The sequence below is a fragment of the Hemitrygon akajei genome, chromosome 3 (genome assembly GCF_048418815.1).
Source record: "Hemitrygon akajei chromosome 3, sHemAka1.3, whole genome shotgun sequence".
Taxonomy (NCBI): Eukaryota; Metazoa; Chordata; class Chondrichthyes; order Myliobatiformes; family Dasyatidae; genus Hemitrygon; species Hemitrygon akajei.
The window spans coordinates 111,594,023-111,605,272 of record NC_133126.1 but is presented as its reverse complement, the minus strand read 5'-3'; the positions used below and the strand labels follow the sequence as shown (position 1 = coordinate 111,605,272).

Below are 11,250 nucleotides of genomic sequence, written 5' to 3'. Positions count from 1 at the left end.
ACTTACCAAATGCATCTTTGCCAGTAAACAGCCTGTCCCAATTCACACCTGCCAGATCCTTTCAGATACCATCAAAATTAGCCTTTCTCCAATTTAGAAACTTAACCCATGGACCAGACCAATCATTTTGCATATTCATTTTGAAATTAATGGCATTGTGATCACCAGATGCGAAGTGTTCCCCTACCTGGACTTCTCCTTTAATCCCTCCTGCTCTGCTGTGTTTAAAACAACAGGACTTCAGAACAGTGAGCTGCCAATCCTGACCCTACTGCAACCAAGTCTCATTAATGGTTACAATATCATAATTCCAGGTGTTGATCCATGTCCTGAGCTCATCTGCCTTTCCAATGATACTTCTTTCATTGAAATATACACAGCTCAGAACAAGAGTTGCATCATGCTCAACCTTTTGATTCCTGACTTTGTCTAAGGTCTTAACAACATCTGTCTCCACAACCTCTCCACTAACTGTTCTGGCACCCTGGTTCCTATCCCCCTGCAACTTTAGTTTAAACCTCACCCCCGCCCATGTAGTGCTAGTAAACTTTTCTGCTAGGATATTGGTTTCTTCCAGTTCAGGTGCAAACCATCCCTTCTGTACAGGTCCCACCTTCCCTGGAAGAGAGCCCAGTGATCCAATAATCTGACACCCTCCCTCCTACACCAGCGCCTTAGCCACATGTTAAAGAGTATAATCTTCTCGTGCTTTCCTGGTGGATATGATGAATGAACTCTTGTTCAGCTTTCAGCTGGGTACAGGTATCAATTTTAACTGACATTTCGATGACAAACTCTGCCATCTTCATTAGCGATGATGCCTCGGCATGTTTAGTCCAGTGGTATATATACCTCCTGATTGGTTAGCACACATCCAATCCCTTTTCTGCTGTCCCTCTTTGTTTATAATCAAATTCCATTTGCAATGTCCGTATGATTGACTTTGATGGCACAAAACTACTGTGCCATGCCAATGGATTTTGGGATCGTCTGGTGAAGGAAGCCATTGAAATAAAACTAGAGAGAAACAATTTTAACAAAGATAAAGGTCTCACTTTAAGTAAGAACTGGAACTCAGTTGTAAACAAGGTGGGTGAGGGGGCGGGGAGGATCCTACACCAGAACATAAACAGAGCAATATTGTATATACTATCCAATGCACTGAGCACTGCACAGATCTGCACATCGCCAAGACAAAACAACCACTTCACAAATGGATAGCCCAACATATGAGGGCTAACACCTCAGGTCAAGACTCGGCTGTATATCTACACCCAAAGGACAAGGGACACTCCTTTGATGATAAAAATGTAACCCCCTGGGTCACCTCAGGCTCGCTCAGCTCGTTCTCGTCTAGGGGGAGCAGCCTTCGGCCCCGCCAAACTGGGTAATCAGCTGGTGTGGATGCTGTGTGATGTCCCCGCCTCACCCAAAAACAGACAGTACACCATATGCAATTAAATGAGTACAATTTATAAAGGTTACTATAACTAAGTGATTAATAACGATACATTATATATGAAGGAAAAACAATAAAGAAAAGGTGCCAAACTTATCAAAGTCCAAACCACTTCATGCACAACCGTTGGAGCTCAATTACTGAAGTCTTCTGGCCACCATTCAATCCCCTCCGAACTCCTCGACTCACAGCTCAGGACCACCCGAAGTGGTCAACCAAGCACATCTATCATCGTCTCCTCTCCTCAGGGTACCTCCTGGCCTTGGACTCCCCCCCCCCCCCCCCCACCCCGGGTCCGTTCCTCGCCCAGTTTACAGCATCGCGTCCTCTCTCTCTCTCACCCCCTCGCGCCGATCTCCCCAAAAGCCCGCCAACAATAGCTTACAGACTCAGAAGAAAGAACAACATTAATCCCAATTGGTTTACAAAGGAATACAATTCTCGTTATCAGTAAATTTTAACCCAAACAAGCTTCCAGCACTCTCTCGCAACAAAGCATTCCTACTTTTAACAAAACAAAGAAGCCATTTTCATTACATACACAGTAACAAAGAAAAAGAAGAAATCCCCTTTACAAGAATATTCACATTTTTGACAGGGAGGTCAAGTGGCTTGGAAGAGGTTTTAAAGAAGCCATCTTTGTCAAACTGGAAAACCCACCCTGAACAGAGGGAGTGGAGTACAACATGACCTATCAGCTACTTACGATGCAGTCCTAACATCTCTACCCCAGCGACTCCACAACAGTTCACAACTCCATTCATGCAAAGACCCTCCCATTACCACTGTGACTCTTAACGATCATCATGTGATTGCTATACCTTTAAACAAATCGGAGAGTTTGTAAGCCGGAAAACTACCCACCATGGATCAGAACTGAAGAAGCCTCTCGGATGAGTGGTGAAACGTCTTGTAGATGACACAGCAAGTCCAGTTGTCTTGACTTACTACTGCTTGATATACTTAACACGGCCTGTTAGAAGCTGCAACTGGATGCACTTTTTGTAGGTCATCAGGGACACTGCAGGTCTCCCTGCCTTCCCATATCCCGCAAGAGGAGCATTCCTCCATCTGCTATTCTGACTGAGCAAGTATAGAGAAGGACACACAATAAACTGTGGGGTACAAAAAAATTCTGCCTACAACTCTTTTTTGCCTTTTCTGACTGAAGCCTCGAAGAGCTAAAGCCTCAAAATCCCCCTCTAAATCTGACCACTCCAATGATGGCCACTCTGACAGTGGCTGCTCCATTTGACCCTGCCTTATTTTAATTTGCTCTTGCCAATCGATCCCAAACACAAAATGCTGGAGGAACTCAGCGTCGATGGAAAAGAGTAAACAGTCGATGTTTTGGGTGAAGACCTTTCATCAGGACTGGAAAATAGATGAGAAGTTAGAGTAAGAAGGTGGGGAGGGGAGGAAGAATTTGAATTTATTTAAATCTTTCATCCGTCCCACAACATGAGGGAGTAAAAATCTTTGTGTTATGACTCTGTCGCAATGTACAGACAAGTGAATTTACAAGTCTAATGGCTAGAAAGAAGCTGTCCCATGGCCTTTTGGTCCTGGCTTTAATGCTGTGGTACCATTTGTCAAACAGAAGCAGCTGAAGCAGTTTACAATTGGGGTGACTGGTGTCCCTGATGATCTTCCAGGCCTTCTTTATGCACCTGCTGCTGTAAATGTCCTCAATAGAGGGAAATTCACATTCACAGACATGCTGGGCTGTCCGTACCACTCTCTGCCGTGCCCAGCGATCAAGGCTGGTGCAGTTCCCGCACTAGGCAGTGATACAGCCAGTCAGGATGCTCTCAATGGTGCCCCTGTAGAAGGTCTTGAGGATTGTGGGGGGGGGGGGGGGCTCATGCCAAACTTCCTCAGTCGCCTGAGATGCTGTTGAGCTTTTTTTGCCACATACCTGGTGTGTACAGTCCAGGTGAGATGTTCAGTGATGTGTATGTCGAGGAACTTGAAAGTACTCACCCTCTCAACTGCAGACCCATCAATGTTGATTGGTGTTGAAGTACAAGGTGGTAGGTGGTAGGGGCAATGGGCAGAAGTTGAGGGTGAAGTAAAGAGCTCGGATGCTGGTAGGTGAAAGAGATAAAGGGCTGGAGAAAGGGAAATCTGATAGGAGAGTGTAGAAGACCACAGGAGAAAGGGAAAAGGAAGAAGAACCAGACGGATGTGATGGGCAGGTAAGGAGATGAGGTGAGAGAGGGGAATTGGAATGGTGAAAGGGGGGCAAATACTGGAAGATCGAGAAATTGATATTCATGCCATTGGGTTGGAGGTTACCCAGATGGAATATGAGTTTTTGCTTCTCCATCCTTAGTGTGGCCTCATTGGGACAGCAGAAGACTGACATGTTGGAATGGAAATGGGAAATAGAATTGAAGTGGAAGGCTACCATGAGATCCCACCTTTTCTGCTCTGTGGAGCATAGGTGCTTGGCGAAGCGATCTCCCAATCTATGTCAGGTCTCATCGATATAAAGGAGGCCACACAGGAGCACAGGACACAGTATATGACCCCAACAGACTCACAGGTGAAGTGTCATCTCATCTGGAAGGACAGTTTGGGGCCCTGAATGGTAGTGAGGGGAGGAGGTGTTGGAGCAGGTGTAGAACTTGTTCCACTTACAAGGTTAAGAGCCAAGAGGTGGGACCCTGTTGAAGATGGCAGAGGTTGCAGAAAATTGTTTGTTGGATGTGGAGGTTACTGGGGTGGTAGGTGAGGACAAGAGGAACCCTCTCCCTGGTGAGGTAGCAGGAGGATGGGTTGAGGGCAAACATGCACGAAATGGAAGAGATATGGGTAAGGGCAGTGTTGATGAAGGAGGAAGGAGAACACCTTTCTTTGAAGAAGGAGGACATTGTCATTAGTTCTGGAATGAATAGCTCCATCCTGAGAGCAGATGCAGTGACGATGGAGGAACTGAGAGAAGCAGTTGGCATTTTTACAAGTGACGGGTGGGAAGAGGGATAGTCCAGGTAGCTGTGAAGGTTTGTAAAAGATATCAGCAGATATGCTCTCTCCAGAGACAGAGACAGGGAGATCGAGAAAGGGGAGGGAGGTGTCAGAAATAGACTAGATAAATTTAAGGGCAGGGTGGAAGTTGGAGGCAAAGTTGATGAAGTTGACAAGCCCAGCATGCATGCAGGAAGCAGCACCAATACGGCTGTCGAAGTAGCGTAGGAATAGCTGGGCAGCAATAGCAGTGTAGGCTTGGAACATAGTCTGTTCCCAAACGCTGATTGGCTGCTGCTCAAAACACCAAACTGGAGTAAGTTGCTGCCTTTTCTACTTAATTGGTGAACCTGAATGAGGTGCATCCCCTCATGTCTGATTGACCACTGCTCAAAATGGCCAATCGTATGAATCATAATAAATGTAGGATGGTAGATCTCCAAAGAGATTTGAAACAGAAGATAAAAGAAATTTTCTTCTCACATACCTGTTTTGCTGTCTTCAGGATTTGTTGACTAAGACTCCACATCACTATCCCTTCCACATTTCCACGTATTCTACTTGACAATGATGTCTTTCAAGAGTAACCAGTTGGGTCAGTGGTTGTGTTACTAAAAACATTTGCTGGTGTAAAATGAAGTCCCCATTATTGCCATGGAAGGCCTTATTCTCTCAGTACCTTCACCCCCTAACTCTTGTTCATTAAATGAAAGCATCTGATTACTGAAGACCTGTGCTAACTGGCTGGAATGTTTGTGGACATCTTCAACCTCTTCCTTTGGCAGACTGAGGTACTCACCTGCTTCAGGCAGCCTTCAATCATGCTATTGCCCAAGCAGAACCTGGTGACTTGCCTCAATGACTGTCTTCCAGCAGCACTTAAATCCACTGTAATGAAGTGTATCAGCTCCTGAGGAATGACCTGGATCTGCTTTAATTTACTCAATGTCACAATGGATCAACAGCAGATGCCATTTTATTGGCCCATCACTCAGCCCTGAAACTTCCGCACAGTGAAGATGCATACATTAGGATGCTCTTCATTGACTACAGCTTGGTATTCAACACTATCATCCCCTCAATGCTCATCACTATGTTCCAAGGCCTGGGATTCAATACCTTCCTGTGCAACAGCATCCTCAGTTTCCTCACGTGCAAATGCTGGGAAATATAGATTGGCAACAACTTCTCCCCTCCAAAATCACTGTCTGCATGGGTGCACCAGAGGTGGTGTGCATAGCCCCCTGCTCTACTTGCTTTATAGCTATGACTGTGAGGCTGATATAGCTCCAATGCCGTATTTAAGTTTGCTGAAGACATCACCATTGTTGGCTGAATCAAAGGCGGTGATGAATCAGCATATAGGAGGGAGATTGGAAATCTGGTTGAGTGGTGCCACAACAACAACCTCTCATTCAATGTCAGAGACTGATTATCAATTACAGGAGGAAAAAGCCAGAAGTCCACAAGCCAGTCGTCATTAGGGAATTGGAGGTGAAGAGGGACAGTAACTTTAAGTTCCTTGGCATTTTCATATCAGCTAATCTGTTCTGGGACCAGCACGTAAGTGCCATCACAAAGTAGGCATGACAGCACCTTACTTTCTTGAAAGTTTGCATAGATTTGGCATTTCACCAAAATCTTTGAGAAACTTCTATAGATGCACAGTGGAGAGTATCTATATTGGTTACACCGTGGTCTGGTATAGAAACACCAATGCTTAAGAATGGGAAGTTCTACAGAGAGTGGTGGATACACCCCTCTCAGTCACAGGCGCAAAACCCTCCCCACCATTGAGTATGTTTACATGGAGCACTGCCACAGGAAGGCAGCACCCAGGCTATACTCTCATCACAACTGTGACTGAGCTGCAGGTACAGCAGCCTAAGGTCCCACACCACCGGGTTCAGTGACAGTTATTACCCTCCAACCACTAAGCTCTTAAACCAGTGTGGATAACTTCACTCAGAATAACTCTGAACTGATTCCACAAACTATAGGCTCACTTTCAAGGACTTTACAACTCATGTTCTCAATACCATTTATTTGTTATTTTCACAATTCTTTTGCATTGGTTGTTTGTCAGTCTCTGTTTAGATCATAAGATCACAAGACACAGGAGCAGAATTAGGCCATTCAGCCCATCAAGTCTGCTCCACCATTCCATCATGGCTGATTTATTCTCCCTCTGAACCCCATTCTCCTGCCTTCTCTCTGTAACTTTTTATGCCCCGACTAATCAAGAACCTAACAACCTCTGCTTTACATATACTCAATAACTTTGCCTTCACAGCCATCTGTGGCAATGAATTCCATAGTTCACCACCCTCTGGCTAAAGAAATTCCCCTTCATCTCTCTGTTCTAAAGGGAGATCTCTCTATTCTGAGGCTGTGCCCATTAGTCCTAGACTCGGTAACCATCAGAAACATCCTCTCCATATTCATTCTATCTAGGCCTTTCAATATTCAACAGGTTTCAATGAGATTCCCCATCATTCTTCTAAACTCCAGCAAGTACAGGTCCAGGCCATCAAACACTCCTCATACATGAACACATTCATTCTCAGAATCATTCTCGTGATTCTCCTCTGGACCCTCTCCAATGCCAACACATCTTTTCTTAGATAAGCAGCCCATAATAATCTAAGCACAGTCTGATAAAGCCTCAGCATTACATCCTTGCTCTTATATTCTAGGCCTCATGAAATGAATGTTAACATTGCATTTGCCTTCCTGACCACTGACTCAACTTGCAAATTAATCTTTAGCGAATCCTGCGCAATGAATCCCAAGTCCCTTTGCACCTCCAATTTTTAAACTTTGTTCCCATTTAGAAAATAGTATATACCTTTATTCCTTCTACCAAAGTGCTTGACCATACACTTCCCTGCTCTATATTCTATCTGCCACTTCTTTGCTCAATCTCCCAATCTGCAGACTCCCTGCTTCCTCAACATTACCTACCCCTCTACCTGTCTTTGTATTTCTGCAAACATAGCCACAAAGCCATCAATTCCCCCATCCAAATCATTGACATATACCGTGAAAAGAAGCAGTCCTAATACCGACCCCTGCAGAACACCAGTAGTCACTGGTAGCCTACAAGAAAAGGCCCCTTTATTCCCACTCTGCCTGTCAGCCAATCTTCTATCCATACTAGTATCTTTCTTGTAATAGGAAGTACATGGTAACATACACTCCGAGGTCAGTCAGGTGTAGACCACTACATCTACTCCTTAATGCAAATATCTAATCAGCCAGTCATGTGGCTACAACTTAATGCATGAGAGCAATCAGATAAGGCCATGAGGTTCAGTTGTTGTTCAGCCTAAACATCAGAAAGGGGAAGAAATGTGATTTAAATAACTTAGACCGTGGAGTGATTTGGATATCTCAGAAACGGTTGATCTCCTGGGATGTTCACGCGCAAGTCTCTAGAGCGGGGGTTCTCAACCTGTGGTCCATGGACCCTTCGGTTATGTTAAGGGTCCATAGTTTAAATAAGATTGTAAACCCCTGCTGTAGTTTAGAGAATGGTGGTGGGGGAAACAGAAAAAACATTCCGTGTGCGGCAGTTCCGTGGGCGAAAATGGCTTGTTAATGAGAGAAGTCACATGGGTACTTTAATAATAAATTTATTTTGACTTTGAGACGCTGGTATAAACAGGAGAAACATTATTTGCCTACTTTTGACGATTTTATGAGATCCTGTTGTCTGCATTAAGAACTTTAACAGCTTCTCTCTCCGACTTGTACCCATCAGTGGTGAATTAACCTAGTTGTAGGTAAGCCGATTACCAAGGTACAGGACCCCAAAATCGTTTCGCGAGGCCCCTCGGCTCAATCCCTAATTCATTTAACCCAATAAACTACGGGGAACAGATCCACTAACCAATAAGACATGTCTGCGAAAACTGTAGCCAATCAGACAGGGAATGCCGCCTTCGGTTCTGGCCAATCCGTTTCTCGGCTGCTTTAGACCGGGTTTCCATTGGACGCTCGGGACGCATCGCTCCTTCAATGAGCAGGCGGTGCAGCTGGCGAGGAAGATGGCGGCGGGGGTGTGGGGAGCTGAGCTCCGTTGAAGTGTGAGGTGAGCACGGTGGTGGAGGGGATCGGCCGCGGCTCAGACCTGACCGCGGCCCCGCTCTAATCCCGAGACTGGGCTGGTGTTGCGACGGGACGCTGGAGAAGACTGTTGGCGGCAGTTCTCCTGGTTCTCTTCTGTTTAAAATGCATTAACTATGATTAAAAGTCTTTTATATAGCTGTCATTTTGTTAAATGAGAATTGGTCTGGAGTATTGACACACTGACGCTGTCTGTGGATCGCGTGTAGGCGTTTAGGCTTTAATTTGGTACAGTCGGCATAGACGCTAAGGATCGATGGCCGTTTCCAGTGTTTAATGTTCGATAATCACCATTCCTGTGTTGAATATTTGTGGGATGTGGCATGATCCGCGTCCATCCATTCGTTTCACGTTCATTCTAAATGACCGTCTGATCAAGAGACTACCGACGACAAAACCCCTTTAGTCGTCACTTTTAACACACTGAACAGTCCGAATGACTATTAGTAAAGAAATATTTACACGGGGTATCGATGGATAGTATCTGTATCGTTGTAAAGTATCTAGAGGATTATAAGGCTAGCAGGAAGGAGTTTAAGAATGAAATTAGGAGAGTGAGAAGGGGTCATGAGAAGGCTTTGCTGGACAGGACTAAGGAAAACCCCAAGGCATTCTACAGGCAAGAGGATAAGACGTGAGAGAATAGGAGCAATCAAGTGTGACAGTGGGAAAGTGTGTATGGAACCGGAGGAGATAGCAGAGATACTTAATGAGTACTTTGCTTCAGTATTCACGTAAAAGGATCTTGGCGATTGAAGAGATGACTTACAGCGGACTGAAAAGCTTGAGCATGTAGATATTAAGGAAGAGGATGTGCTGAAACTTTTAGAAAGCATCAAGTTGAATAAGTCACTGGGAATGGACGAGATGTACCCCAGGCTACAGTGGGAGACGAGGGAGGAGGTTGCTGAGCCTCTGGCAATAATCTTTGCATCATCAAGAGAGGCAGGATTTATGAACATTTGGAGATGCATAATATAATTAGGAGTAGTCAGCATGGCTCTGTCAAAGGCAGGTCATGCCTTATGAGCCTGATCAATTTTTTTTGATGTGACTAAACACATTGATGAAGGTAGAGCAGTAAATGTAGTGTATATATGGATTTGAGCAAGGCATTTGATACGGTCCGCCATGCAAGGTTTATTGAGAAAGTAAGGAGGCATGGTATCCAAGGCGACATTGCTCTGTGGATCCAGAACTGGTTTGTCCACAGAAGGAAAAGAGTGGTTGTATACGGGTCATATTTTGCATGGAGGTCGGTCACCAGTGGAGTGCCTCAGGGATCTGTTCTGGGACCCTTACTCTGTGTGATTTTTATAAATGACCTGGATGCAGAAGTGGAGGGATGGGTTAGTAAATCTGCTGATCACGCAGAGTTTGGGGGTGTTGTGGATAGTGTGGAGGGCTGTCAGAGGTTATAGTGGGACATTGATAAGATGCAAAACTGGGCTGAGAAGTGGCAGATGGATTTCAACCCAGATAGGTTGAGGGGGTTCATTTTGGTAGGTCAAATATGATGACAGAATATAGTATTAATGGTAAGACTCTTGGCAGTGTGGAGGATCAGAGGGATCTTGGGGTCCGAGTCTATAGGACACTCAAAGCTGCTGCTCAGGTTGACTTTGTGGTTAAGAAGGCGTACGGTGCATTGGCCTTCATCAATTGTGGGATTGAGTTTAAGAGCTGAGAGGTAATGTTGCAGCTATATAGGACCCTGGTCAGACCCCATTGGAGTACTGTGCTCAGTTCTGGTCGCCTCACTACAGGAAGGATGTGGAAGCCATAGAAAGAGTGTAGAGGAGATTTACAAGGATGTTGCCTTGATTGGGAAGCATGCCTTAGGAGAATAGGTTGAGTGAAGTCGGCCTTTTCTCCTTGGAGCAACGGAGGATGAGAGGTGACCTGATAGAGGTGTACAGGATGATGCGAGGCATTGATTTTGTGGATAGTCAGAGGTTTTTTCCCAGGACTGAAATGGCTAGCACAAGAGGGCACAGTTTTAAGTAGTTTGGAAGTAGGTACAGAGGAAATGTCAGGGGTAAGTTTTTTTAAATGCAGAGAGTGGTGAGTGTGTGGAATGGGCTGTCAGTGACGGTGGTGGAGGTGGATACGATAGGGTCTTTTAAGAGACTCCTGGACAGATACATGGAGCTTAGAAAAATTGAGGGCTACGGGTAGCCCTAGGTAATTTCTAAGATTAAGGACATGTTCAGCACAGCTTTGTGGGCCGAAGGGCCTGAATGTTGCTGTAGGTTTTCTGTGTCTCTATGTGCCACCTTTGTTAAGTATGTGAAATCGGTGCAAGTTGTTGGTATCTTTAACACATTGGTATTAGCAGTGTTTGAAAGGATCATTGACTGAAATCTTAAATGTTTTATGAAGTATATGTAATGGTTTAGTTTTGTTCCATGTTTTCCAGCTCATGGTGAGAGAAATTCTTTTGTACTTAGCTTTTTATAATTTGGTATTGGTTTTTAATTCTGTCTGGAGATATTACTGTTTGAATAAATGTGCTTTGTAAAAATTAAAATCGTAGCGAGTGAATAGAACTCATGAGAGTAAGAGGAAGTTTGTGGTTGAATGCTGTTTTCCTTTGAAGTGTGAGCTGGCTTTTTATGTACTGTAATGGGAGATGTATGCATTCGTTGTCATGACAGCTTACTTCTGTCAGATCTTCAATGATATCGTAGCAT

The 11,250-nt window shown here is 44.7% G+C and overlaps 1 protein-coding gene across 1 annotated transcript in view; it reads left to right on the top strand.

Moving 5' to 3' along the window:
- Nucleotides 1–8,414: 8,414 nt before the first annotated feature.
- farp2 (FERM, RhoGEF and pleckstrin domain protein 2) overlaps nucleotides 8,415–11,250 on the top strand; it is a 135,588-nt gene continuing 132,752 nt past the window's right edge. Inside the window, exon 1 of the mRNA XM_073040564.1 lies at nucleotides 8,415–8,522. The gene's annotated coding sequence lies outside the window, so the exon portion shown is untranslated. The remainder of the gene's footprint in view (nucleotides 8,523–11,250) is intronic.